This window comes from Neovison vison, chromosome 6 (assembly GCF_020171115.1).
Source record: "Neovison vison isolate M4711 chromosome 6, ASM_NN_V1, whole genome shotgun sequence".
NCBI classification, from domain to species: Eukaryota; Metazoa; Chordata; class Mammalia; order Carnivora; family Mustelidae; genus Neogale; species Neogale vison.
The window spans coordinates 192,344,510-192,368,815 of NC_058096.1; the positions used below are offsets into that span (position 1 = coordinate 192,344,510).

General features: G+C 44.1%; 1 protein-coding gene across 2 annotated transcripts in view; it reads left to right on the top strand.

Annotated features, from left to right (window-relative positions):
- The window catches only part of PRICKLE2 (prickle planar cell polarity protein 2), a 322,178-nt gene that overhangs the window by 145,997 nt on the left and 151,875 nt on the right, over window positions 1-24,306 (top strand). The window contains exon 1 of one of the 2 annotated variants that reach the window (XM_044253232.1): window positions 18,650-18,870. The exons of the other annotated variant lie outside the window; for it this stretch is intronic. The gene's annotated coding sequence lies outside the window, so the exon portion shown is untranslated. Of the gene's footprint in view, window positions 1-18,649; window positions 18,871-24,306 lie in introns of those variants that run through there. 2 annotated transcript variants of the gene reach the window in all.

Genomic DNA, 24,306 nt, shown 5'->3' on the forward strand with positions numbered 1-24,306 from the left:
TCAGTTTCAGCTACCTGTTTAATCTCTGTTCATTCAATAAAAATCTGTGTGCCTACTGTGTACTAGGCACTGAGTGTTTCTGGGATCACAGTCAGGGATAAACCTGGGCCCCACTACCTGGTGCTTCTAGATGCTAGAATGGAAGACCAACATGGAGCAGATAATCCTAGGATCAGTTAGCCACAGTTTGTGATGAGTGCAGTCCACTATATTGCATATGCTAGGAGGCCATTCACCCAGAGGCCATATGATTAAGAATTGTTGATGATAATTGGACAGGAACATCCAGAGTCCACTTAGTTGAACTTAGGTTGCCTTGCGGTGTTGGGTAATGTGTTTTTAAAACAGTTTCTTATACGTCTGTTATTTATGCCAAAGTCCATTATCTTGAAAGCTTTAAAAATTAGGATTTGAATAGTATAAGCAAACAAACAGAAAAGCTGCGTTATGTAGTCTTGCCTCACTATGTATATGTCGAAAGGCTATGAATTCTTCAGTTCCTTTTTGTTATCATCACAAAATTAATATACGTGTGGCATGATCATGTGGACGCATTAATATGCCTGTGCTGTGAGCTCCATTTTATGCCCCTCCAGTTGCTATAAACATTTATTCCCTGTCAGTGATTTTCCTTAAAAATTTTTTTTTTTTACCCCCTATCTTCTCATGGGCTCTATGAAAATGTGAAGTTTTGGTCAAACAATTCCGCAGTGACGGGTAAAGCTAGGTTTGAATCCAGGAAAGGCTTATAGAAATGACCCTGGTAGAGACGAGTAATGATGAGTAAGATGCACAGTGGCAGTCACAAACAGGAGAGACTCGCCCCGATTTTATTTTTTACAAGCCTAATTCCAGTCCGACGCAGTAAGAATAGATCTTTCTCATCATAGGAAATGACAGACACATCAGCCATCGGAAGCACCAGAGACTAAGTGATTTCTGGTATACTTTTCATCAATTGATACTAAAATTTTATCAATCCATTTCACTCTGTCTGTTAATATGTGGATGGCAGAGGTGTCTCGTGAGGGTTCCTGGCAATTGTGGAAGCCCGAGCCACTATGTGATACGGAACTCTTCCCTCTTATTCAAACACAGAGATGTCATTCAGATGCAAAAATAGCCAAGTTGCCCGCATGCAGATTAGTATGCCACAATGAAGAGACAGGGGAGTGGGGTGGGGGGATGGGGGTCCGGTCTGTCTGTCCGTCCGCTGGTACCAACTTGGCATGTGCCAACCCACACATTCTCTCCAGGCAGAGCCCCTCCCCCACTTCTGGCCAACACTCGAGTTCGAGAACTGTTTCCAGATGTGTTCAGGGGCTGACTTCTTAAGTGATGAGAGTGGGTTCTTTGGATCCTTGGCCAGCTGAGTTTTCTGGGCTGTGCCCCAGACTGTGTCTGGTGCCCGAGGCCATGCACTCTTACTGTCCATGCTTGTCCTTCCATAAATGCCCTGTTATCTCCGTAATGGGGTATACTGAAATGCCACCTTGGAGCAGTTCAGATACTTGCCAAGCCAGAAGAATTTGGCAGCAGAATGCTGTGCTGTTTCCATAAAAGGCTGTTGGTCCTTCCTTGTTATAAACGAATGGTGCCAGTTCCTGCCAGGTGTGCAGCCAGCTCCTGGAAGAATGTTGGGTGGTTGGGTGGGTTGTTAACACTTTCAAGCGGCGGGATACCTAAGGGGAAGGAAGGCATGTGGAATGAAGTCAGAGAAGGTAGGAGCTCCTGTGGGTGGGAGGCCATGGTGGAAACCGAGAGATCCCAAGTGTCCACCTGCCTCCAGTTGACTGCTGCCTTGGGAAAATGGAGATCCCACTTGGTCTGATGCCAGTTTCTTAGAAAAAGCTGGAAATCCTGCTTTTTTATGTAAAATCTCCAGATTTTTATAACTGCTAACTAAAGGAGACTTTTTAGAACTCCGTGGGAGCCAAGGACAACACATTTGTTGGCCAGGGACCCTTCCGTGCAAAGGGTCCGGCTACTCCAAGTGTGGTGCCCGGACCAGCAGCCTCAGCATCTCCTGGGAACTGATTAGAAATTCAGAATCGCAGCTCCACTCCAGATGTCTTTTTTTTTTTTGAGAATGTTGTCTTTGAACAACATTTGATCCCAGGTGATTCAGATACACATTAAAATTGGAGAATACTGTGCTGGTGGCTTGATTCAGGTCAGCACTTCCTCAAACAGCTATCTAATCATGGGCTAGAAATTAAATATTCTAAAAAGATTTCTGTTGTAAAAGCCCAAAAGGAGTCTCATCCTTAAGGTATGAACTTGAATATAACTTGTCTGGGAAGGCCTCCTCCCTAAAACTAGGTTAGATGTCCTTGCTCTCCATGCCACTAGGTTCTTCCATCTGCCTTTTGACCTGAGGACCCCATGAGGGCAGGGGTCATGTCTGGTTCCCTTTATACTTCCAGGACTTCTTGCAGTGCCTGGCACCGAAGGATGCTTGATGAGCGAATGCAGTGAAATCTCATGATCTCAGCCCAGTTATTGAACATTTGCATGGTAACTTACTTACCACTTGAAAGTTCTAATTAGATTTGTTCAAGGAGGGACCTCAACAGTGGCACAAACTTTTTCGTACCTGCAGTGTTCTTGTCCACTCCTTTGGGGTGTATCTTCTGTCTCATTGTACCTCTTACTGCCGCCTATGTTCCTAGGATTCGTCCCCTGACCCGCCATACAGTACCTGTTCCATAAGGATGTTCTGAATGGATGAACTAGGAAAAGTGAAGGGTTCAGTACTGGTTCCTGTGTTAATGCTCATCTTACTATCATCCCTTAATTATGCATTCAGATTATAGACTCATGGACTTAAAGACATTATGGACATTATGGACTTAAAGAACTAGATATATATAGTTCACTGTTCACTGTTGTGAATTAAGTGGGGTTTTCATGCTCTAAAAGATGTAGAGTGTATTGCACTATGGAAAAAATGGAGCTGTGTCTTCATGTTTATCTTGTCCAGATAGAACGGGCAGGAGCATTTCCCTTTCCCTGTCTCAGTAGGTTGCCCTTACGAAACCTGAAGTGAATTTTAACTATCCTGATCTCATATGCTTTATCCACACGTTGTCTAGAATAACATATTGTGAAGAAGAAAGAAAACAAGCCAAAGCATCCACAAAGATAACATTTACTTATGTTAGTGTTCACTTTTTCTATATTCCCTACAAGGCGCAAAAACCTTTGATCCAAACAAAAATATTTTAGGTTAGATTCCAAAAAAAATCAAATTCAGACATTTTTGGATGTAATGGAAAGTGAATTGCTTTGCTATGGTTCTCTTTCTTGATAGAAATTGACTTCTCCTGGTTCCTATCTACTTGCAATACCGACTGACACTCTTAACTTCTAAAGGAATTCATTCCATTAAGAGTGACACGCTCTTACTCTACATTGGGATGGCCTCTCATTTTGGTACTTGTGCATTTACTGTTCTTGTTTGTTTGTTTGTTTTGGGGGGTGGTCATATGTACAGATGTGTGTCTGTGATCTTCATGGCTTGTTTTAGAATTCCTGGACTCTGATCTGGCATGGCCATGCTGAGAATATGACTTTAATTCCCAAAGGTATAGTAATGCCTTTCAGATAAGAATCCTACTTTAGACCAAAAAAACTAGAAAATTGGCTTCCTGTGTATGTGTCATAGAAGCTAACCTTTCTGTTGATTGTGTAAAGTGAAGGAATAATTGTCACTTTGAGAATTAAAGTACAATTAATGTTGTAGAAACTTGATTTCATGAACTGAGACTTCTATAAAATTTCTTTGAATGACAAGCCTGTTAAAAATCTGCTCTTCAGTTTATAATCAACTGATTTTTTTTTCTTTTTTTCAATTTTAGAGAACAATAATCTGGTAAGCCTTTAATAACCATGTTTGCATAATTAAAGGAAAAGTATAAATGGATACACATTAAATTATTAACAGTTTGTCACATTAACAAGGTGGAGTTGGAAGTGAGGTAGAGACTCACTTTTTATTTTATGTTTAAAAAGCTTGTATTGCTTTTGTGATTTATTTGACTTGAAATGAAATGTATGAAGAATTAAGGAAGTACATGACCTAAAAAATTAACATGTTCTGATGGGACCTTCTTATTTACTTTCTATTTTCAAATTCATTCTGAAAGCTCCATGATAGGGGTGCCTGGGTGGCTCAGTGGGTTGAAGCCTCTGCCTTCTGCTCAGGTCATGATCCCACTGGGGTCCTGGGTAGGGCTCTCTGCTCAGCGGGGAGCCTGCTCCCCCTCCTTCTCTCTGTCTGCCTCTCTGCCTACTTGTGATCTCTGTCTGTCAAATAAGTGAATAAAATCTTTAAATAAAATAAATAAATAAATAAATAAATACTCCATGGTACCAGTCGGATTTAAAAATTTTTGAGTATATTCGACAGTGGTTTTAAGTGTACATCAAGTTATATTGTATTGATCAGGATTTTGGAATAGAATTTGATGCATGGGTGACTGGGGGTTCTTTAACTGCTTTCTGGATCCAAAATGTATTCTTTCGGAACAGTAGTGTTCTGTGATCTTGATTGTTGACATAATTATTTACCTTAGATAATGCTTTCCATAATGTATAGAAAAAAACTTCTGTAGGAGAAAAATGAGAAGATTTGGGAGTTAGTACTATGTAGTTTTGGAGCAAGTATTTGGAACCAGACTGACTGGTTTCAAAGTCAGACTCCATCACATTCTAGCTGTGTGATCTTGGGCTAGTTACCAGATCTCTCTGTGCTTTCATTTTTGCAACTCTGAAGTCAAGAATAGTTCTGCCCCCAAAAGGCTGTGCTAGGGAGTAAATGAGTTTACTTATGTAAAGCACTTTGAAGACTGCCTGGTATAATATAAACATTGTATCAGTTAGCTCATGCTGCATATCAAAGCATCCCCACATTTAGTAGCTTAAAATAACACCCATTTATTATCTCTCATGATTCAGGTAGGTGGGTGGTTCTTCTGGTCTGGTCTGGTCTGGGTCACTTTGGCTGGGGCTGGACTGGACTGCTTACGGAATGGCCTCTGGTCCATGTTTAATGTGATAGTCGCTGGGACAACAGCAGCTCCGCTTGCTCACAGAATTCCCAACTGCAGCAAAAGGGCAAAGGCACAATTTCTTTCCAAGCTTTTCCTTCTGCCACATTTGTTAATATCACATTGGTCAAAGCAAGTCACGTAGCCAAGCCCATACTCGTAATGGGAGAGACTCAAGAGCATGAGTACAGGTAGGGAAATTATTCAGACCATTTTTATGGACAGTCAGCTTCAAGCACTATATAAGTATTAGCTGCTGCTTATTACTATTATTACTATTATTATTATTATTACTACTAATATTAACTCTCGAAACATAAAGCTACTGAAAGTAAAGACATACCCCAGCAAAGCTCTTGAGTATATCTTCAGTAAGTCATTAGCATTTGCCATTTCCAGATATTGTGGGAGCCTCAAAAATTCATACTTGCAACAAGAGAGTTCTTAAGAGGAGCTTATTCTGCAGGGCTGAAATTATTATTTTTGTTACAAACTGTAGCTGTCCCTACTGGTCTCCCTGGGAGCATTTTGCAGGTTATAAAATACAGCTATTACTATGGTAATCATATTGCAAGTATAAAATGGCTTTGACCTACTTGTTAAAATGCAGTGTGTATTAAAATAAAGACTGTGAGCTTAAAGCTAAATGAACTCAGAATAAAAACAGAATGGCAAGTCCAAAGTGCTCGAGAGATCTTCAAACGAGGGAAAGGCATTTGATGAAGAGGATGTATTTTTCCTCATTCTCTTCATTTTCCCCGCGTTGTGACGACCTCCGGGAAATGACACTCATCTCTGAAAAAGCATTTCTGTCCTCTGACTTACAGGCCAAAATTTTTTTTTTTAATAATAAGAGCTACCATTTGCTTACTTCACACCAGCCATGTGCTGGCTCTTCGGATGATACACTCTTCTGCTTTCTCTTCAGGACATCTCTCCAAAGCAGGAGCCATTATTCTCTTTTTATAAATGAGGAAGCTGAGTCTCGGAGAAGAAAAGACTTAGCTTAAAAGCATGGGAATTCCTGCCTTCAGAGGCTTGGACCTAAAACTTAAAAGAAGCCGGTTATAATTGTACCAGTCAACTTGTACATTGACGTATGCGTTTATTCAGGAAGTTCTGGTTATGCACCAGACGACATGCTGATTGCTGTGTTAGTCCACAGACGGGCCACTTGTGAGGGGTTCGGAGGTCAAGGGAGGTTTCCCGGATGTCCAAAATGCATCCCGGGGCATGTGTAGGATGTGTTGCTCAGGAGAAAGGGCTGAACTGTGTTTCCGGTCCCAGGAGTAGGAGGAGCAAGAAACCAGAGCGCAGGCAAACTGGTCAGTGTAGCTGCACTCGGGAGGCCATTTTGATAGCGTTGCATCGTCAGGGTCGCCTCCTAGAGGTCTTCGTGAGTCCAGTTCCTTTCCCTGAGGGCACGCGGGAGGCCGCTGAGAAATGTTCTGACCAGGAATGTCATGAGCAGATGGTTTGTTTAAAAAGACCATTCCAGCCATGGCTTATAAGATGGGGTTGGGTGGGAGAGGCGGGAGTTCTGGCCGTGAGTCAGACTGGCAGCAGGGTCAGGACAGGGCAACAGAAATAGGGAAGAGAGTAGAGTGGAGGGGCCTTCGGAAGCTGTTTGGATGGAGACGGAGAGCGGGGAGAGTTACAGGATGACATCTGCTGTCTGACTGATGGGTCTGGGTGGAGGGTTCCACTGAAGAAGAAGACTTGGAAGAGGGTGATATGTCTTTGGGGGACTTGGTGATTTTGTAAAATGCCTGTGGGACTTCCTGGTGGAGGTGCCCAGAAAGTGGGGAGGACTCACAGGTCTGATCCTTATAAGAGCTCTCAGGGCTGGAAAGGAGGTCTGAGGTCCTGGGCACCTTCTATGTTTGCATCTCCTCGTCTTTCTCCTCCTTTGACTTACTTTGCCCCATTAGTACTTCTCCTCTTACTTGCTTATTGTCTTTCTCCACCACAATAATAAGCTCCATGAGGGCAGGGAATGTGCGTGTATTGTTCACCACCACATCTCCCACACTCGGCACAATGCCCGGCAGCAAACGAGTCAGCCAGCCAACAGAGGGTGACAGACGTTGCGACAGAGAAGGGGAGTTCATCATCTCTCCTTCAGGGAGTCTAGAAAAGAGCCCAGGACAGAACCTTGAAAAGGACTCCAGTAAAAGGCAGGACCAAGAAAGAGGAACCTTCTTTGCTCTGAATAGCCAAACATGGAGAACTTCCAAGTATCCCAGAAGAGTGGTTCTTGGAGACAGGTCGGTTTCTGGAAACAGCAGGATAGAGCTGAGTAGGTGATGTGCTTCACTTTTTTTGTTCTTGTTTTCTTTTTCCTTGCCCATGTTAAAAAAAAAAAAAAATCAGCTAAATGCAAGCATGGCTCTAGGTGAGGAGTGGGAAGCCTCAGTAGAGTCAATCCAACAAGAGGCAGATTGACTTTATCTTGCAGGCCAGTTGGGATCATTTGGTAGGTGCTTCCTTCCTAAGAGAGTTATATTGAGGAAGATTCTGGAAAGAGCTGGAAAGACCACTGTGGTCATTTGGTGGTATTCACTGTGGAGACTGTCCTTGGCAACATAGCTGACATTCACCACCTTCATCTAGAGAATCTTTTACTATGAGTAATAATTTTCCAGAAATACTTCCGTTCTATCTCTCAGTCTGCATTTCCCAGCTACGAATCCTGCCTCCCTCAGTCCCTGGTACTCTGCTTGGTGGCATGTGGTTCTCTAGTCTCATTAGCATAGCTCACTAAGGGAGTTGAATGAGGCCAGAGTGAAGCTTGACTTTTAATAGCCTGATCCTTTTTATGCCACCCTGGAAAGCTGTGACTCAGTAGCTTGTAAGTTCGGGTGCTGAGTTTTGTCCATAATTATTTGTTCTTTAGCATAGAGAGTTTTCAGAACTAATCTGTCCCAATTTAACTTATTTCAATTAATAGTTTCTCTTAATTATTCTTTCCTACTTGTGCTAATCATCATCCCAGATAAAAGCGAATCCTTGAAATTTTCTTATTGCCCCTCTAGAGGAGGGTAGAATACTCGATGGGCAGTGCTAATGGCTGGCTTCCTTTTGGAAACCTCCCCAGTTGGGTCTTCTAACTAGGAGAGTCAACTTCAAGGCCAATAACCCAGAAATCTTAAGCTTTAACATCTGGAGACAGCAGCAGCAAGAAAGTTTGAAATACAAGGAGCATTGAGACTTTCTGGCTGGCAACTCATAGTAACTGATCAGTCACTTGACCCTGAGAATTTAAGTGACCCGTGAGAGGTCACCATAACTTGAGAGTCATTGTCACCCAAGAGAGTGAGCTCATATAATTATTGAAATATAAATGGTTCTTTCGAATGCCAGTATGTTGCTCCAAGTTAGTTCAATCATAATGTGAGTTTTGGCAATAGCATGCAATACCTCTTCTCCCTTCATGTCCGGGTGGAGGGTGAGGACCCATGGTCATCAATCAGTAACGATTTACTAAGTGCCTATAGTGGGGTCACCTCTGTTGTAGACATTATGCAAAAACTCAAAAGAGCCTTGAATAGACGAACAGTATCTTTCCCCCAGCTTTTTGCATGGGGGGAGTAGAGGAGAGGAGTAAGCAAATGAAAAAGCAAGCAAGCATTCAGGACATGCAGCGGTGGACAGGATGGTAGTTGATCGACCTGAGATGCCTCCGTGTCGGGGCTGCAGGACCAACATGAGAAAACTTGAAATGGCCCGGCGTGTTCTTGGTACTTTGTGGGGAGAGGCTTCATGGAGGAGGAAGGATTTTCGCAGGACCTTGGAGAATTGAGGGATCTGAGACGTATGCATTTTCTGTTGCTGCATAACAGATGAGCACTTAGTTAGTAGTTTCGAACAACATCTATGTCTCGTCTCGCAGTTCCACAGGTTAGAAGTTCAGGGGTCGCATGCCTGACTTCTCTGCTCAGGTTCTCAAAAAGCTAAAGTCAAGGTTTTTGCCGTCTGTGTCCTCATCTGCTCCTCTTCCGAGCTCATTTACATCATTGGCAGATTCAGTTCCCTGTGCTGGGTAAAGGACTGAGCTCCCTGTTTCCCTGCTAGCTGTCAAGGAGGGCCCACTCTCAGCTCTTAAAGGGGAACTGCTGGGCCCTGGCCCCAGGGCCTTCCATCTGCAGAGCCAGTGACTGACAACCTCCCTCACATCAGGGGTCCATCACTCTTTGTGTCTCCAGGAAGATCCTAGTCTTTTTTAAGGGCTCCTAAGATTAGGTTGGGCTCACTGAGGATAATCTCCTTATTTTAAGGTCAACTGATTTGGGACCTCAATTACTGAAGAAAAATCCCTTCCCAGCAGCTCCTAGGATGGAGTCTGGTTGGAAAACCAGGGGAGTGCGTGTGTACCCCCAGGCCAGGAATCTTGGGGGCCATCTCTGAATTCTGCTTACCACATGATAGAAGGCATGAAATGTCCAAGTTGGTAACCAAATTACCAGAATAATGGCTGGTGTGTGAATCGGATTGCATGCATAGCCTGGAACTGGGAAGAAGGCCCTTTTTTTTTTTTTTTTTAAAGATTTTATTTATTTATTTGAGAGAGAGAGACAGTGAGAGAGAGCATGAGCGAGGAGAAGGTCAGAGAGCGAAGCAGACTCCCCATGGAGCTGGGAGCCCGATGTGGGACTCGATCCTGGGATTCCAGGATCACGCCCTGAGCCGAAGGCAGTCGTCCAACCAACTGAGCCACCCAGGCGTCCCAAGGGAAGAAGGCCCTTTTAAAGGAAATGAGCTTCCCAGGGGCAGATGGTGACTTAACTGGAGGGATCTGACCAACTGATTGCACCATCTAGAACCCGACTACCTCTCTGTGTTGTTTCAGTCTACAAGCAAGCTCTTCTTTCTCTCTCCCTCTTTCTCATGTACATACACGCTTCCCCATTTGTCTACATTCTCAGTGGGATGAGCTGCTCAGAAACATGTGGCCATATCTGGAGATGCTTTGGGTCATCACAGCTAGAGAGGATACTCCTGGCATGCGGCGGGTGGAAGCCGGAGGTGTTGCTAACCATCCTGCATGCACAGAGTAGCTCCCGCAACAAAGAATTATCTGGCCCCCAGTATCACCAGTGCCAAGGTTGATTTGCTCTATGAACTGACTCTCCCATCTGCCCCTCCAGGGTCTCTGTCTAGCTTTTTGAATGTTGATCTGCTGTTGTATCTGCCTGGCTATGCTTCTCCGCTTTTCCACCCCAAGAGTTCCTACTCATTCTTCAGGACTTGCTGCCAACATCACCTTCTTGCGCTGGTTGGTCCATGTGACTTGCTGTGCAGCGTTTCTCCATACCTGGGATACGCTACTCACTCGGGCCTTTGTTGGGTGTATGTATGTGTGACAGATCTGTCTCTCTCCCACCAGACTGTGGGTTCCTTTTGAGTGTCATCTGAGTCTTTTTTGGTATCTGTGTCCCCAGAGCTTATTACCATAATGCCTGCATATAGTAGTCAGTAAGTGTAAGGTAGACAGGCAGATGGATAAGTGCATGAAAAGTTCATAGAAGTAAACTACTTCGCTCAGTTTCCGCTCTGCCTCTCTTCCGAATGTCTCTGGTGACTAGCATCTGCGTATTAGCCAGTGGTCGGTACACGTGAGCAGGTACGTCTCAAGGATCTGGAAGCGGAACTGCATGGGTTTGAATCCCATCCCTGCCACTTACAAGCTGTGTTACTAGAGACAGTTAACGAAACTGCTGTGCCTCCTCATCCTAATCCCTATTTCCAAGGGCCAGTTGCAAGGATTTAATGAGTTTATAAAAGGACAGAGTGGGAGGAAATGGAGAGGGGTTGGTCATCTGCGTAATGCTTCTTTGTTTTCCAAATCTGTTTGCCAGAATAATGGGCTTCCCCACCCCCCACCCCAACCATCAGAAAAATCTGGATACAGGTCAGCATGACTGAAAGTGACATATACCTCCAAAGGAATATTCCTAAAAATACAGGGGGAAATTTTCTCCACAGCCTCCCTATTTTGGGTGGTTGGGGTGTCAAGGAGTTTGAAACCATATCCCCTGAGGACCAGTTAATGGAAGTAAGATGACAGAAGAGAAGGCTAGGGTTTTTGAAGGACGTTGAGTGGGAGAGTTGGCTGTGCTGGTTCTGTGTGCTCCATATTGCTAGTGTTGGCCGCCGGTTTACTGGAAGGAAGAACTTCATCCAGGAGCCAGCTGTCCAGCGATGAACCTCCTTCTCGGAGGGCTGGAGTGTGGGACACAGGAAAAAGGTTCCTTTTCTTTGTTTTATGAATATTCATCAAGTGCTTCCTCTGATAGCCCCGAGGATGCTGTGAAAGACAAGACAGAGACAAGCCCTGATGGACCTTCCAATCGATAGCACCGTTTCCCAAAGCGTGAGGTGGTTCGGGGTGGCTGTACCACCACTCAGTCCTTAACCAAGACTGAGTCACGCATCCTTAAAAATGCTCTTTCCGATCTTCTAAACCTCGTAGATACATCAAGAAGGGGATCTCATTTGGGGGCTAGAGTTGCTGCTTTTCTAAAACTTGATAAGGTGTCTCCATTTTTAGTGAAGAAAGAGCAACATGAGGGTTACAGCTTTAGGCCACAGTTCCCAAGTTACTATTTTGAGTGACTTGTTAAACATCTTTATAAAAATAAGACAACAGAAAAGTCGTTAATACAGAATAATTAAAACCAAAGTGATACTAGGGATGATTTTGACTTTGGCCTTTTATCTGTTTTGTGTCATTTTTTCACTTTTCATATTTGCACCCAGTATAATTCACTCTTGGGTTTACAATTTCATAATTTTTATAAATGTGTGCAGTCACGTAACCACGCCCCCAGTCAAGATACAGATCAGTCCTATCCCCTCCCAAAAGTCCCTTCTGCTTCTCAATCCCACCTACCAACTCCAGCCTTTGGCAACCACTGATCTGCTTTGGCAAAATTCCATGTCATGGATTCCTATAATATGAACCCTTTTCAGTCTGGCTTTTTCTTAGCATAATGCATTTGAGATTTATCCCTCATGTTGCATATGTTCAGTCCTTGTAATTGCTGAGAAGTCGTCCATTATATGGATATACCACAGTATAGTCATTCTAAATAATAATACAAGTCACATTCCATTTAACAAATTATGAACATGGTACTTATTTAAAGCAGATTTGGGAGAAATCCTATAGGCGGTATGCAAGTAAGGGAGTCTTGCAGGAGAGCGGGAGAACTAGTCTGGCTAATTTATGCACTGAGGAATTGTTTGTGGTGGGTTACCCTTTAGTTTCTTATCCAGACCTGTAATAGTGTGTTTGGTTGGAATATAAATAGGCTTTCTGTCTTCTTAAGTCAGAAAAAGCTTTTTGCTCTCTTAAGGTAAACCTAGTGGCCTCCAGAGCACCCATTCATAGTCTCTCATTCATTCATTCCCTCCCTCTTTGCCTCCTTCCCTCCGTTAATCCCTCCTCGTCCTCCTCATCCTCACCTTCTCTTTCTCTCTCTCCCCTCACGCCCTCCCCCTAATATTTCATTGGAGTTTATGTAACTGAATTAATTAGACCTATTTCTCAAAGAGTTGGTTTTCTGTAAAATTCACTTTGCAGTTGGCATGACAGAAGAGCTGGCATATTAAACAAATGCTACAATTTGTTCTTTGTATCTGAGTCAGGCTGGGGTTGGGCTTCCTGCTTATCTGTTGTCCGTTTATACTATTTTGTCCTTTGCAGCAAATGAGCCTGGATTCTTTGTGAGTGGGCAGGGTGATGGCTGTGAGTGTTGATAGATTGGGCGTGGAAATGCTTAACAGGGACAGACCCTATCTCCTTAGTTAGTGTTACAGAGTCCCCAGGATATAAGGTGTCTGTATGAAAGTAAATAAGGGCTTCTCTTTTCCTTTCTTTGGTGGATGATATCAATACCATTTAATAGAATAAAATGATAAAAATCTTCGTCCTGTCTTAAATAACGTGTTAATTGCCGTTCTGTGTATTTATTCAAGTTGTGTTTCTGAAATATGCTTTATTTATAGACATTTACGTCCCCCAATGCATTTTAAATCTTCAAGCATATTCAAATGATATGTGTTTAATTTGATCTTGTATATGTCTGGGGGGCCAGGGGGTAGCCCTTTGCAGCTAACCAGATCAAAGTTGGTAGCTTCCTCCATTTAGTTAGTTTGCTACAGAATATAAAGCTTCTTAAAGGATTCGAGTGCATATCTTAAAAGCTCATCAGAAATATTCTAAGCCATAGATGTTTTTTTCTCTCTCAGCAACATTTCAGATATGGAGGTTCTCCTCGGTTGCCCCTGCTAGAGTTGCTGAATTTATAATGCCATAGGAAGAAAGAAAGATCTGTTCTGTTTTCTCATCTGTGGAACGAGGGGGTTGAACTGGATGGGAGATGTCAAATTTACAGCACTACTGCTGTCACTCCTTTCCCATCCCATGACAGACATCACTAATCAATCACAGCAATGCTTGCCTGCCAAATGTAGTCTCGGACTTCTTGTCAAGTCAGCACTCCAGGAAGCCACGGCTAATCAATCAGTGTTAGTCCAAGAGATGAAATCTATTTGCCATTCTGCAACGTGATGGTGCTTAATCTGTAAAGGTTACATCACCATTTCACGGTAGAAGGAAGAATGTTGGAAGCCATGGGTAGTTTCAAGTGAAGAGGTTTTCAGATCACTTTATTTTATGCACCTTGAAGGCAGGCATTGTGTTTTATTCATGTTTTTCCATGTTTATCTAGCCTATAAGGCAAACCCTTTCTCACAGTAGACATTCCATAAATATTTGTGACATGGTGCACCAGGAATGAATAGAAAGCAGGTCCTTGGCCCGTTCTTCCCTCCCTCCCTAAGACTATACAGATCAGTGCTTCTTCTAAAGGGCAGGCACAACAATTACCGTGACTGAATTTTGTCTGCTTTCATTCTGTCCATTCCTGCAGGCTGGCTAGATCAATGTGTGCTTTTATCCACCGAGCACTGGCAGAGCCAAGCAACTTGGCATTATTAGCTAGACTTGATGAGTTTCCCTTCCATCCATTGTCCCAGTCATTCATAAACCTATTGAGTAATACAGAGGGGCAGCCATTTAATCCATCCCATGCTGGATTCTGAATTCTTACAACTTGACTTGTGGCTGAGAATCTGAAGTTTTACTGCTCTAGATAGAATTTCTGCCCATTTCAGGATTTAACATCGGGGGATTCATGTATTTGACACAAAATATGCAGATTTGAGTTATTTTTTGGGAAGTAGATTGTAGGTTCCTTACAGAAAGGTCCGGATCTGGTAACTTTTTATCTTTTGATAGTGTGATAATATGCCTTTTGCAGGGTAGATACTCGGTGAATACTTCATATTCTTCAAGGGTAGTTTGATGAAACTTGGGCAAACCTCTGTTTTCTTTAACTTTTAGGGGGGAAAAAATCATCTTTTAAAAACAGAAGCTTTTTTTTTTTTCCCCAACCCAGGCACTAAGTTTCATCTAATGAAAATACTAGCTGCCCATTTAATGGAAAGTCACTTGTAGGTAGGGTATTCTGCTAAATGCTTTATCTATATTATCCCTAAACCTCAAAATAACCCCAAAACTAGTGATATGAATTCCATTTCATATGTGAGATAAAGGAGCTTTGGAGAAGTCATGTAACTTGGCCAAAGTCACAAGGTCATAATAAGTGGCAGTCCTAGGATTTAAAGCCAGGCCTAACTCTAGAGTCTTTTCCCCCAAAGATGCCATCTCTCTCAGTGCAGATGTTACTTCCTCCAGGAAGCCTTCCTTGAGGGAAGACTTCCCCCTGCAAGGCTGGTTGAGATGTTCTGCCTCTGTGTTTCCACAGCAGTTTATACTCCTTTATTACAATACTCTCCATTCTACGATGGGCTGTTTCTCTGCTGCCACTCTGCCCCCCCACATTTGACTGATGGCTGACTGAGTCCATCTCTCCCAGGAGACCTCTGCCACTTTGCCTTCTTACCTGGGCACCATATATGATGTACAGCGAGGCCTTCAACAATCTATTGTAGTTTAGAATTCATTATATGTGAGGAGAAAGGATTTAGAGAAATGTAATGCAGCTCTAAATGTGGAAGGACAGAGTTGCCTCTCTTCTCTTCTAAGTGCCTTCTGCTTCCGTCTGTCTTTGCATTATTAAGTCGTTCGATTTTTTAACATGTCACTCTTTTATTAACTATAATTTTATGAATAATTAATACATGCAGATGTTCTTACATTTATTTATCCGGCTTCAGATACTTTGTGTTTCTTGAATCTGAGAATTCACGAGTTGTATAAATTCTAGAAATTTCTTAGCTATTAAGCTATTATGCCTCTCCCCAATTTCTCTCTTCTCTCCCTAGGAGACTCCTGTTAGACATATGTTGTGCCTTCTCATTCTCTTCTCTGTATCTCTGACCCTCTCTGGCATCTCTTTCAACACTTTATCCTTTTGTGCCTCATTTTGTGTTACGTCCTAAGATCTCTGTTTCTCTCTTCAGTAGTACCTGACTTCCTGCTTAACCGATCGATTGAGTTTTTAATGTCAGTAAATCAGTGGGGAGAGATGGAAATCACTTCTTATTCCCTTTTAGGCATTTAGTTCTAGCTTTCATGTTTTTAATCATTGTAGACTTTGTTGCATGTTCTTTTTCAGAATGTTGTTTCGTGACCCTGAACTCATGAGGTCTCATCCTCATATTTGTTGACTTGAGTCTTATCAGTTTCCTGGGTGCCCTGTAACGTACTTGTGGGAGCTTATGTTTTTGCTGGGCCAGGTATAGCCCAGGTTATGTAACTGGCTCTCCAGGACAATTTTTCATCTGCCTCTGTGGGGTGTTCCAGGTGTGTCATGAACAGGACCAGTTTTTATATTTATTTTTCAGTTAGGGTTTCCTGGTCCTGGCCTTGGTAATTCCTACTCTACTCTCAAGAAGGCACAAGCCTAGGGTTTCTAATTCTTAGCTTAAACTTTTCCCTCCCACTCAGAGCACACGTCAAGATTAGACAAGTTTCACTGGGCTGGTCGACAGTTTTTCCAATCTATGTGTTCTTCACGGGTGCTACCCTCAGTGAGTGCTCCTGATTTTCTACAGGGGACATGTAACTACTTCCTGCTTCTCCTTATCCAGAGCCCTTACCTCCTGTCCTGCATGGGCATTAAATCCCTCACCCTAGGGAACCAAGACAAACCTTGCCCTGCTGCCACCACCTTTCCCTCAACCTCATGAGTTTATAGGCTTACCATTCTTTTCTTCGGATACCTCTGTATTACTACCACCTGGGTGTTTTCCTCTTCTTGTTATGGGTTAAGCGCTCAAAGAATTTGTTAAATATTTTATCTAGCATATCTAGGTGTTTGAAGGGTAGGAATTTTCAGGCTGCCATCTTTTGCCACATTGCCCAGAACTAGGAACTTACTACAAGTTCATGGTAAAATAATCAAATTATACACAAGGGCATGTTATGAAATATTAGTCTCCTTCCTGTCTTTGACCTGTGTAGTTCTCTGATCACCTTGCTAGATATAATAACCTTTAGCACTCTCTGAGGTATCATTCTAGAGGCATTTCGTGTATATAAAGCATGCATATGTAGACACAATACATGAAGATTTATTTATGCTGGTGAGAATATATTTTACCTTTTACATTGCACTTAGCAATATGTTTTGGAGTTCATCATATATCAGTGTACTCAGCTATGCCTCTTGTCGTGACTGCATGATATCCCCTTAAATGGAGGTACTATAATTTATTTAACCATTTCCCTATTGGATACTTTTTTCAGTTATTTTGAGCTTATAAGCTATCTTCCAGTAGACATTCCTGTACATGTGTCTTTGCTTGTGTATCACTTAACATAGTTTTCTTTGTTGACCTGTTGATGACCCTATGATGGTTAATTTTATGTGTCACCTTGACTGGGCTAACGTATGGCCAGATGGCTGGTACACCATTATTTTGGGGTGTGTCTGCAAGTGTGTTTCCAGAAGAGATTAACATTAGAATCAATAGACTTCACAGAGATTGCCCTCAGCAATTCTGGTGAGCATCATCCATGACTTTGAGGGCTATGTAGAACAAAAGCATGGAGGAAAGGTCAGTGTTCTACCTGAGGAGAGACATCCACATCCCCTGTCCTCAGACAGCACTGTTCCTGGTTCTCAGGCTTTCAGACGCAGACCAAGACTTAAACCACTGGCTCCCAATTCTCAGACCTTCAGTCCTGTACATGAATTATGCTGTCGGTTCTCCAAGTTGCAAACTCTATCATGGGACTTCTTGGCCTCCATGACTATGAGAGCCAGTTCCTTTAATAAATCTCAAATTTATGTGTATCCTGTTGGTTCTGTTTCTCTGGGAAACCCTGGCTAACCACCCCCCACCCCCAAGTCCCACTATGAATTCCTTGCACTCAAGGGTGTTATCCTTCATTGGTGACTCTGGCACCCCACGTGGGACCATTCAGTGCTGAATCTGCACTGAATTCAGATCTGTTTCACGACTAACTGGGTACTTAACAGAAAAGCTAAACCAACAATCAGACCAGACCCAACCTCAAGCAGATGTATTTTGATTTCGGTAATAACAACAGCTATTGGAGCCCTTGACTGAGCGTCTTCTCTGCTCCAGACACGAGTTAATGTGATCTTGACAACTCCGTGAGACGGACAGCATCTTGCTGTATGGACCAGGACACTGAGATACAGGTTATTTACATAATTAGCAAGAAGCAGAGGCCACATTTGGATACAGTTGTGTCTGAGATTAGTGCCTGGCCTCTTGAATACTACCTCTTAATTAACATTTGTATTGTCACAAAGGCTCCAGGACCTCCCCCTCCTCCTCCCTCCCTCCTTCCTTCCATCCTTCCTTCCTTCCCTCCTCAGAGATTTCCTGAGGCTCATAGTGTTCCAGGCAGGGAATGATACTGTGATTATTGGTGAAATCATTTCTGCTCTGGTGGAACATGCAGTGTGAAAGCAGAGACAGATTAAGCAAAAAAAAAAAAAAAAAAAAAGTGTGATGAGTGTCTGGAAGGGGAGATAATAGGGGAGCTTTAGAAGCACAGAGCTTGAAGGCTCTTCCCAGGCATAGAGGGTCTCCAGCATCTGTGAAAAACTGGATGACCCTTGAACAATGAGTGAGCTGGGGGAAGATGGACCAGAGGGGTGAAGGACAAGGGTCCAGCATGTTCCCTGTCTTCCTCCAGTGCTCTTTACTCTATAATCTGGCTCTTGCAGCCCCAGCCAGCTCTTAGGATCTCTGCATGCAGAAGCTAGACAGCCCTGAGTCCCGCATCGGAAAGGGGGCTGAACCCCCTCCACCCCACCCCATCCATCCCACCCCACCCTACCCCACCCCACCCCACCAGCCCGGGCACCACCACCACCCATCAGCCTTTTCTAATTTTAAAGCACTAGCTCCCTTGATTGAAATCTCAATTCGGGAACAGGCCTAGGATTGGCCTGTGGCTCGGAATTTTCACCAATAAGCGGAGTGGGAGGTGGAGAGGCGTCCCTTTAAGCAGCAGGGAGGCAGCCTGGAGAGCTTGAAGCTTCTCTCCCCAGGACCTGAGCGATTTTCCTGGAGCCAGGAGCTGCTGCGCTCGGAGCAGCTGCCACAGCCCCCGGGAATGTCACCCCCCTTGCGCGGAGCCCCTGCAGGGCCCCCTCTGGCTCCGGGCAGTTGGCGGCCGACGCCCTGCTGGGCTTCTTAGCCGCAGCCGCACCCCCTGCCCCTAGGTCTGCAGGCCCCCTCCCCCTTCCCCCCTGAGTCCCCCGCCGGCGGAGGCGCCGCAGCGGCGAGCAATGCAAGGCTGAGCCGGGTAAGTGGCCCTCCCGTGGCCGGGGCGCTCGGAGGGGGCGCTGGGGCGCCTTTGCTCCCCGTTTTCAGGTTTTCCCAGAGAAAGGGGCTTGGAGCTGGGACACTAACGTCTGGCAGTGATGCGCCTGGCAACACAGAGACACTGAGGATGTCCCGAGCTCTAGGGAGGGGACCTAGGGATCATTTTGAGCTGTCTGCTGGCTATTGCGCACTTTGTTAACCAGTAATAATAGTAATGATACCAGGAGGTGGGGGTGTTGTGACTGTATTAGGACGACTTTGGGGGGAGCATTTAAACTTCTTCTAACTTGCTTTTTGAACAGTCATTATGCTCTTATGATTCATTTTCCTCAAATATTTACAATACATTTACTGCTAATGACCTACTTACTTATTTCCCTTACGCTATCAAAAAATACTTTCCGTGTCTTCAGAAAGATCAGGAAAAAACCAAGGACTTCTCCCCACACTCCTTATTGCTTGCCTTCCTAGAACTTTTAACAGTCCTCCTCTTCTCCATCGTAGATTCCTTCCTCCATCGTAGAATCTACACAAATCTACAAATTGTGGCCAGCGATTCTGGATTTGTGCATGTGTTCTCTGTGCATTAGGGGGAGATGTAGGGGAGAGATCCCCTCTCCCCGTCTTCTTCCTTCTTCTAGTTCACATAGGGGAGTCTGTAAGATGGGGAAAGGTTTGGGGGGAGGTCGTTAATTGAAATTCTCCTCTTCCAGCTTTTCCAATGTACCCTCTGTTTCGGGGGAGTGAGGACTTGAGGGGGACTGGAATTATGCCTATCTGGAGCGCCTGGGCAGCTGTATCCTAGGGAATTTTAAAACCAACATAATCCATAGGGTTGGGGGGGTAAGGTTTATTGAAAAGATTAAAAGTTTTAGCTTCCATCCTCTCCCTTCCTAATCTGTCTGTTCACTTGCGTATAACCTAAGCAAGAAGTTGGAATCCTAATACAAAAGGTCAGATTTTTTTTTTTCTTTTTTTAAGATGGGGCAGCTGGAAGCGATGCCTTCCCAAATCAGAGCAAAGTCTGATGTATGGACTGCCAAACTCCATTTCTGCCTATATTAAATTATTTCGGTGTTTTGCTGGGCTGGCCTTTCTTTCCAATTGTTGAGGTGGTGTGAATCATTTGTATGCTTTGGGTTCCCTGCTTTCTGCAAACAGAAGTTTTTATCTTGCAACTCGTTGAAGAATTAGAGGGATGGACATGGCCCCGTATGCACAGAGTGAACAAACACTGTTTGGGGAGGATTTGGGCATTTCCTTTTCAAATCGTCCATTGCCAAATCAGCCATTGGGCAATTCAGATAAAGGTGTCAAATGAGCTGAGCGGTGAAGAATTTATATGTACAGCTAATTCTGCTCGTCCTACAATAAAACATCTTCCCATGGGGCCAAAAAAGTGGGGGGAAGGGAGGCTTATGAAAATGATCCTGTGTTCTTAGTCACTGACTACCCAGCTCTCCCTGGATTTCTGAGAACCTGCCAGGAGAAACTGTTGACTGAATGGAAGTTTCAAGAAATGCAGAACAGAAATCAGTACAAGCCCTCCTCGAGTGACTTTTATTTCTGTTTGAAGGAAAGAAACACTTTGTTAGAATAACAAATTGTGGCTGCTTTTCAAGAGTAGAAAATGGTTCTCCTTCTGAAGGCAGATTCCTTTTAAGAGTGTGAATCATTTGGTTTAGGTTTTTTCTCCCACCCCCTCCCCCCACCCCCTTTTGCGGTGGAGGCTTGGAGATGATTAAACGTCCTGTCTGCAGGAAATTACCAGGAGATTTGAGTATTTTCCTGAATCAGCCTCAGATGGTACACAGCTTTGGGTGTAAAACAAGAAAGCTCTGTTACCAGGCAATCTTTCTGCCGTGATAACCTCGACTCCCAGTCTTCCGAGCTGCTCCATTAGCAAGCCTTTTATTTTTTAACTTTGGAGTGGTGCTTTCGTTTTAGAAACCAAAATAACTCTCATTCCCTTCATGAGCTTTTAAGACGGAACTTATTTTTGAGACAGTTTTATCCAGCGTACTTCCCCACTGGCCTCCTCCCCCTAGCCTCAGCAGGAAAAGCACTTGGCTGCTTTTCCCCAGATTTCCTATAAGCCGGAATTGGTATCCTTAGGGACACAGATGTCTCAAGGAAGGAGCTGCGCCAGGATGGGAGCTAGCGCTCACCGATTTGGTGGAAACATTTGTGGTCTGTGCAGAGCTATGTGCAGAGAAGGCTCAGTGGTTCTGTGTTGAGTTAACCAGAAAGGACATCATGCATCAGCAGCGTGGAGAATGGCATTTGGAAGACTGTAAGGGACAACCGAGGGACAACATGCTGCTTTGTCGTGGTGCTTACAGAGATCCGCCGGTGTTAATACTTTGGAAGACCAAACCTCAGAAGCACTTTGTTCCCCCAGGCCATTTTTCTTAATCTTTCCTGAAAGGTACCCCATCACATTAAGCACTTCCTAGCCACATCATCAAATGGGAGAGCCCTGGGTGCAAATAAACCCAGAACACTATTCCCCTGTCAAGGAGAGGAAGGAGAGGGAGTAAATTTTTTTTTTTTTTAAGCTAACAGAGCACAGGATGGTAATCCTTGTTGCATATAATGAAACTTTATGAAAATTGTAGCAAGAGTTTAAATGCAGTGTTCAAAAAAAAAAAAACCATTTCTTTGCTGCTATTTTTTATTTTCTCAAAATCGAAATGGCAAGGGATTCTTTTTCAGGATACTTAGCATTTGATTACCAGGCAGTTGTTTTGGTGACGTTCTTTTTCATATCCTGCTGCTCTGCGCGACAAGCATGGGGAGACTCGTTTTTTGCAGAGGTCGTATCTGGACGTTTTCCAGAACAATGGAAGGTGTAGGGGCGGCGGAGGGGACAGACAGACGCAGGTACTGTGGGACTCAGTGTCTGGGAAAACTCATGAACGATTTCCCTGCAAATTTAGCCCAGAGGCCTTTGAAGATTGCTTCATATTTGACTTTTACCAGCCAGCCTGTGTATAGACATCACGGTACCCATCACAGGGGGCCCTCTCCTCGCAAAGCACCCTCCAAGAAGATGCCAGTTCCACAGGGAGTGTGTATGTGATATTGCTTACCACCTCTTTGAAAATTTGCTTCATACCACTCTTTCTTAAACCAACCAACCAAAGTAAAACCGTGACTACTTGATTTGTTGGGAACATTTGCAAGAGGTTCCTTTGCATTCACCTGGGCTGCCATTAATTACGCATTTTAATTTTTTCAGGGATCAAGGTTTTGTTTAGGCTCCTGAGAATGAGCAGATACCTGTTGAGCTGGATTTCAAACAATTCCAGGGTTTTTGTGTTGCCTTTTTTTTTTTTAAGGTTTATTTATTTATTTTAGAGAGTGAGAGAGTGGGTGGGGGTTTGTGGACCAGAGGGAGAAGGAGAGAGAGAGAGGCTCAGACAGACTCCTAGCTGACCGCAGAGCCCTATGCAGGGTTCCATCAGGATCCTGATATCATGACCTGAGCCAAAGGCAAGAGTTAGATGCCTGATAGACTCCCCCACCCCAGAGCCCCTCAAGTAGTTTCCCTTTTGAGCGCTTGGCTGTCCAGCCTGAGTAGAGATTCCGTATATGCATCTTGTAAATGATAATAAACAGAATGATAGCTGTTACTTACTGTTGCCAAGCATAGACTAAATGTCTTACCGACCGTAGACTTGACTGCATGTAAGAATATCCATCTGAGATTCCATTTCAGTAAATCTGTGGTGTGACCTGGAAATTTGCATTTTAAGAAGCATCCTAGGTGGGACCTTGGACTCTATTTGAAACACACTTAACATTTTTGTCCATTATCATTCAGAATCCTCACTATAACCCAAATAGGTGCTCTTATCATCCCTGTTTCACCGATAAGGAAGAGGAGGCTCAGAGAGGTTCAGTAACACCCTGAGGTCACACAGCTACTAAGTGGCCATGCTGGGGAACTCTCCAACTCCACTGTCCCTGTGCTCAGGCCTATTCTCTTGGTGGTTGAGAGGTCTTCTCTCTCCAAGTGGGATCTAGTGACCGTGTCCCCCAGCTGTCAATTCTAAAGACCCTTATCTACAATGCTGGCCTCTAGGAGACACTAGTCCACAGGGACCCCTTTTATGCTGTCTGCTCTGGCCGAATTTAGGAAGGACTGAATAGGGGTGTAGGCATTAACATTAATACTTAAGGATTGTCTAAGTAATTTGCCCTGAGTTCTCTAACTGCCGAGCTGAGATAAGTCAAGATCAGATTAATTTATCCTTGAGGTGCTTTTCAGTCGCCCAGCTTTTAGAGCCCTTAAGGCAGCTCAGTCCCCTTCACTGGGCCCTTCCACAATTCCCAGGGCCACCTCCTGTCTTCTCTGTACATTTCCCCGGAGTCCTCCTGCATGACCCCTCGTGATTCCCAAGCCCAAGGAGGTAGAAACCTTTTTCTGATACCCATAACCTGAGCCCACCTGAAGCCCCTCATTTTTCTCAGTCTTCTGTATAAACGCCCCCCATTCTGGGTCGATTCCTGCAGAAAACAACGCAAAGGAAATGTTGAGAAGAGAGGCAGAGACGAGGAGTCTCATTTCGACCTCTTGCTTGATTCCCCCTTGGCCTGACCTGGTTTCTCTTGCCTCTGGGCCTGCGGACGGGTGCTGATTTATCTTGCTTAATTGCTGCAAGATTGTGATATGGGACAAACCACTTAACCTCCTGAGCTTTGCCTCCATTATCTGTACAGTGGAATGCTCCTGTCAACCCTTTCTCCTTGGGGTACAAGTGACGTAACGACCATGGAAGCAATGTGGGCTTTGTTCAAACACATTCTGAAGGTGCGCTTATGTTACCTTCAGGCAAGCGGTGGTTCTCATTCTGTGTTCCAGGGAGCTGGATTGTTCTTCCAAATTGATCGGCAGATTGGTCTTCCAAACAGGAAGGCAAAAAATGGTTCCATGTATATTTGCAACATGTGACATCCTGTGTCTTTTGTTGAGGAATCACGGCTCATGCTAGTACATTGAAGGCTCTGAGCCCTGGAGTAGAGAAACCTCTTTGGCTTTGCGTGTTCCCTGTTCATGGGATCCCGGAACACAGCTGGGGGTGTTTCTGTGTAAGATGGCGGCTGCTACTTCCTAGGGTGTGCCTTCAGACCAGTCACTCACATCGCGCAACCTCTGTTCCCTTCTCTCTGAAACGGGAATAATAGCAGTACCTACCCCGCAGAGTTTATTTAAACAAAGTTAAATAAGTTAAGAGATTGCCTTCCACTTCTCAGAAACGTTCGTCTGAGCCCTCTAGGAATGTCATTCTCTCCTTCCAGCTTTCTTTCTCTCTCTCTCTCTGACCCTCTGTATGTCCCCCTTGCTGTATTTTCCTTTCCTTGTTCTCCTCCACTTATTCCAAGCTGGACTGCTCTTCTCTCTCTCTCTCTC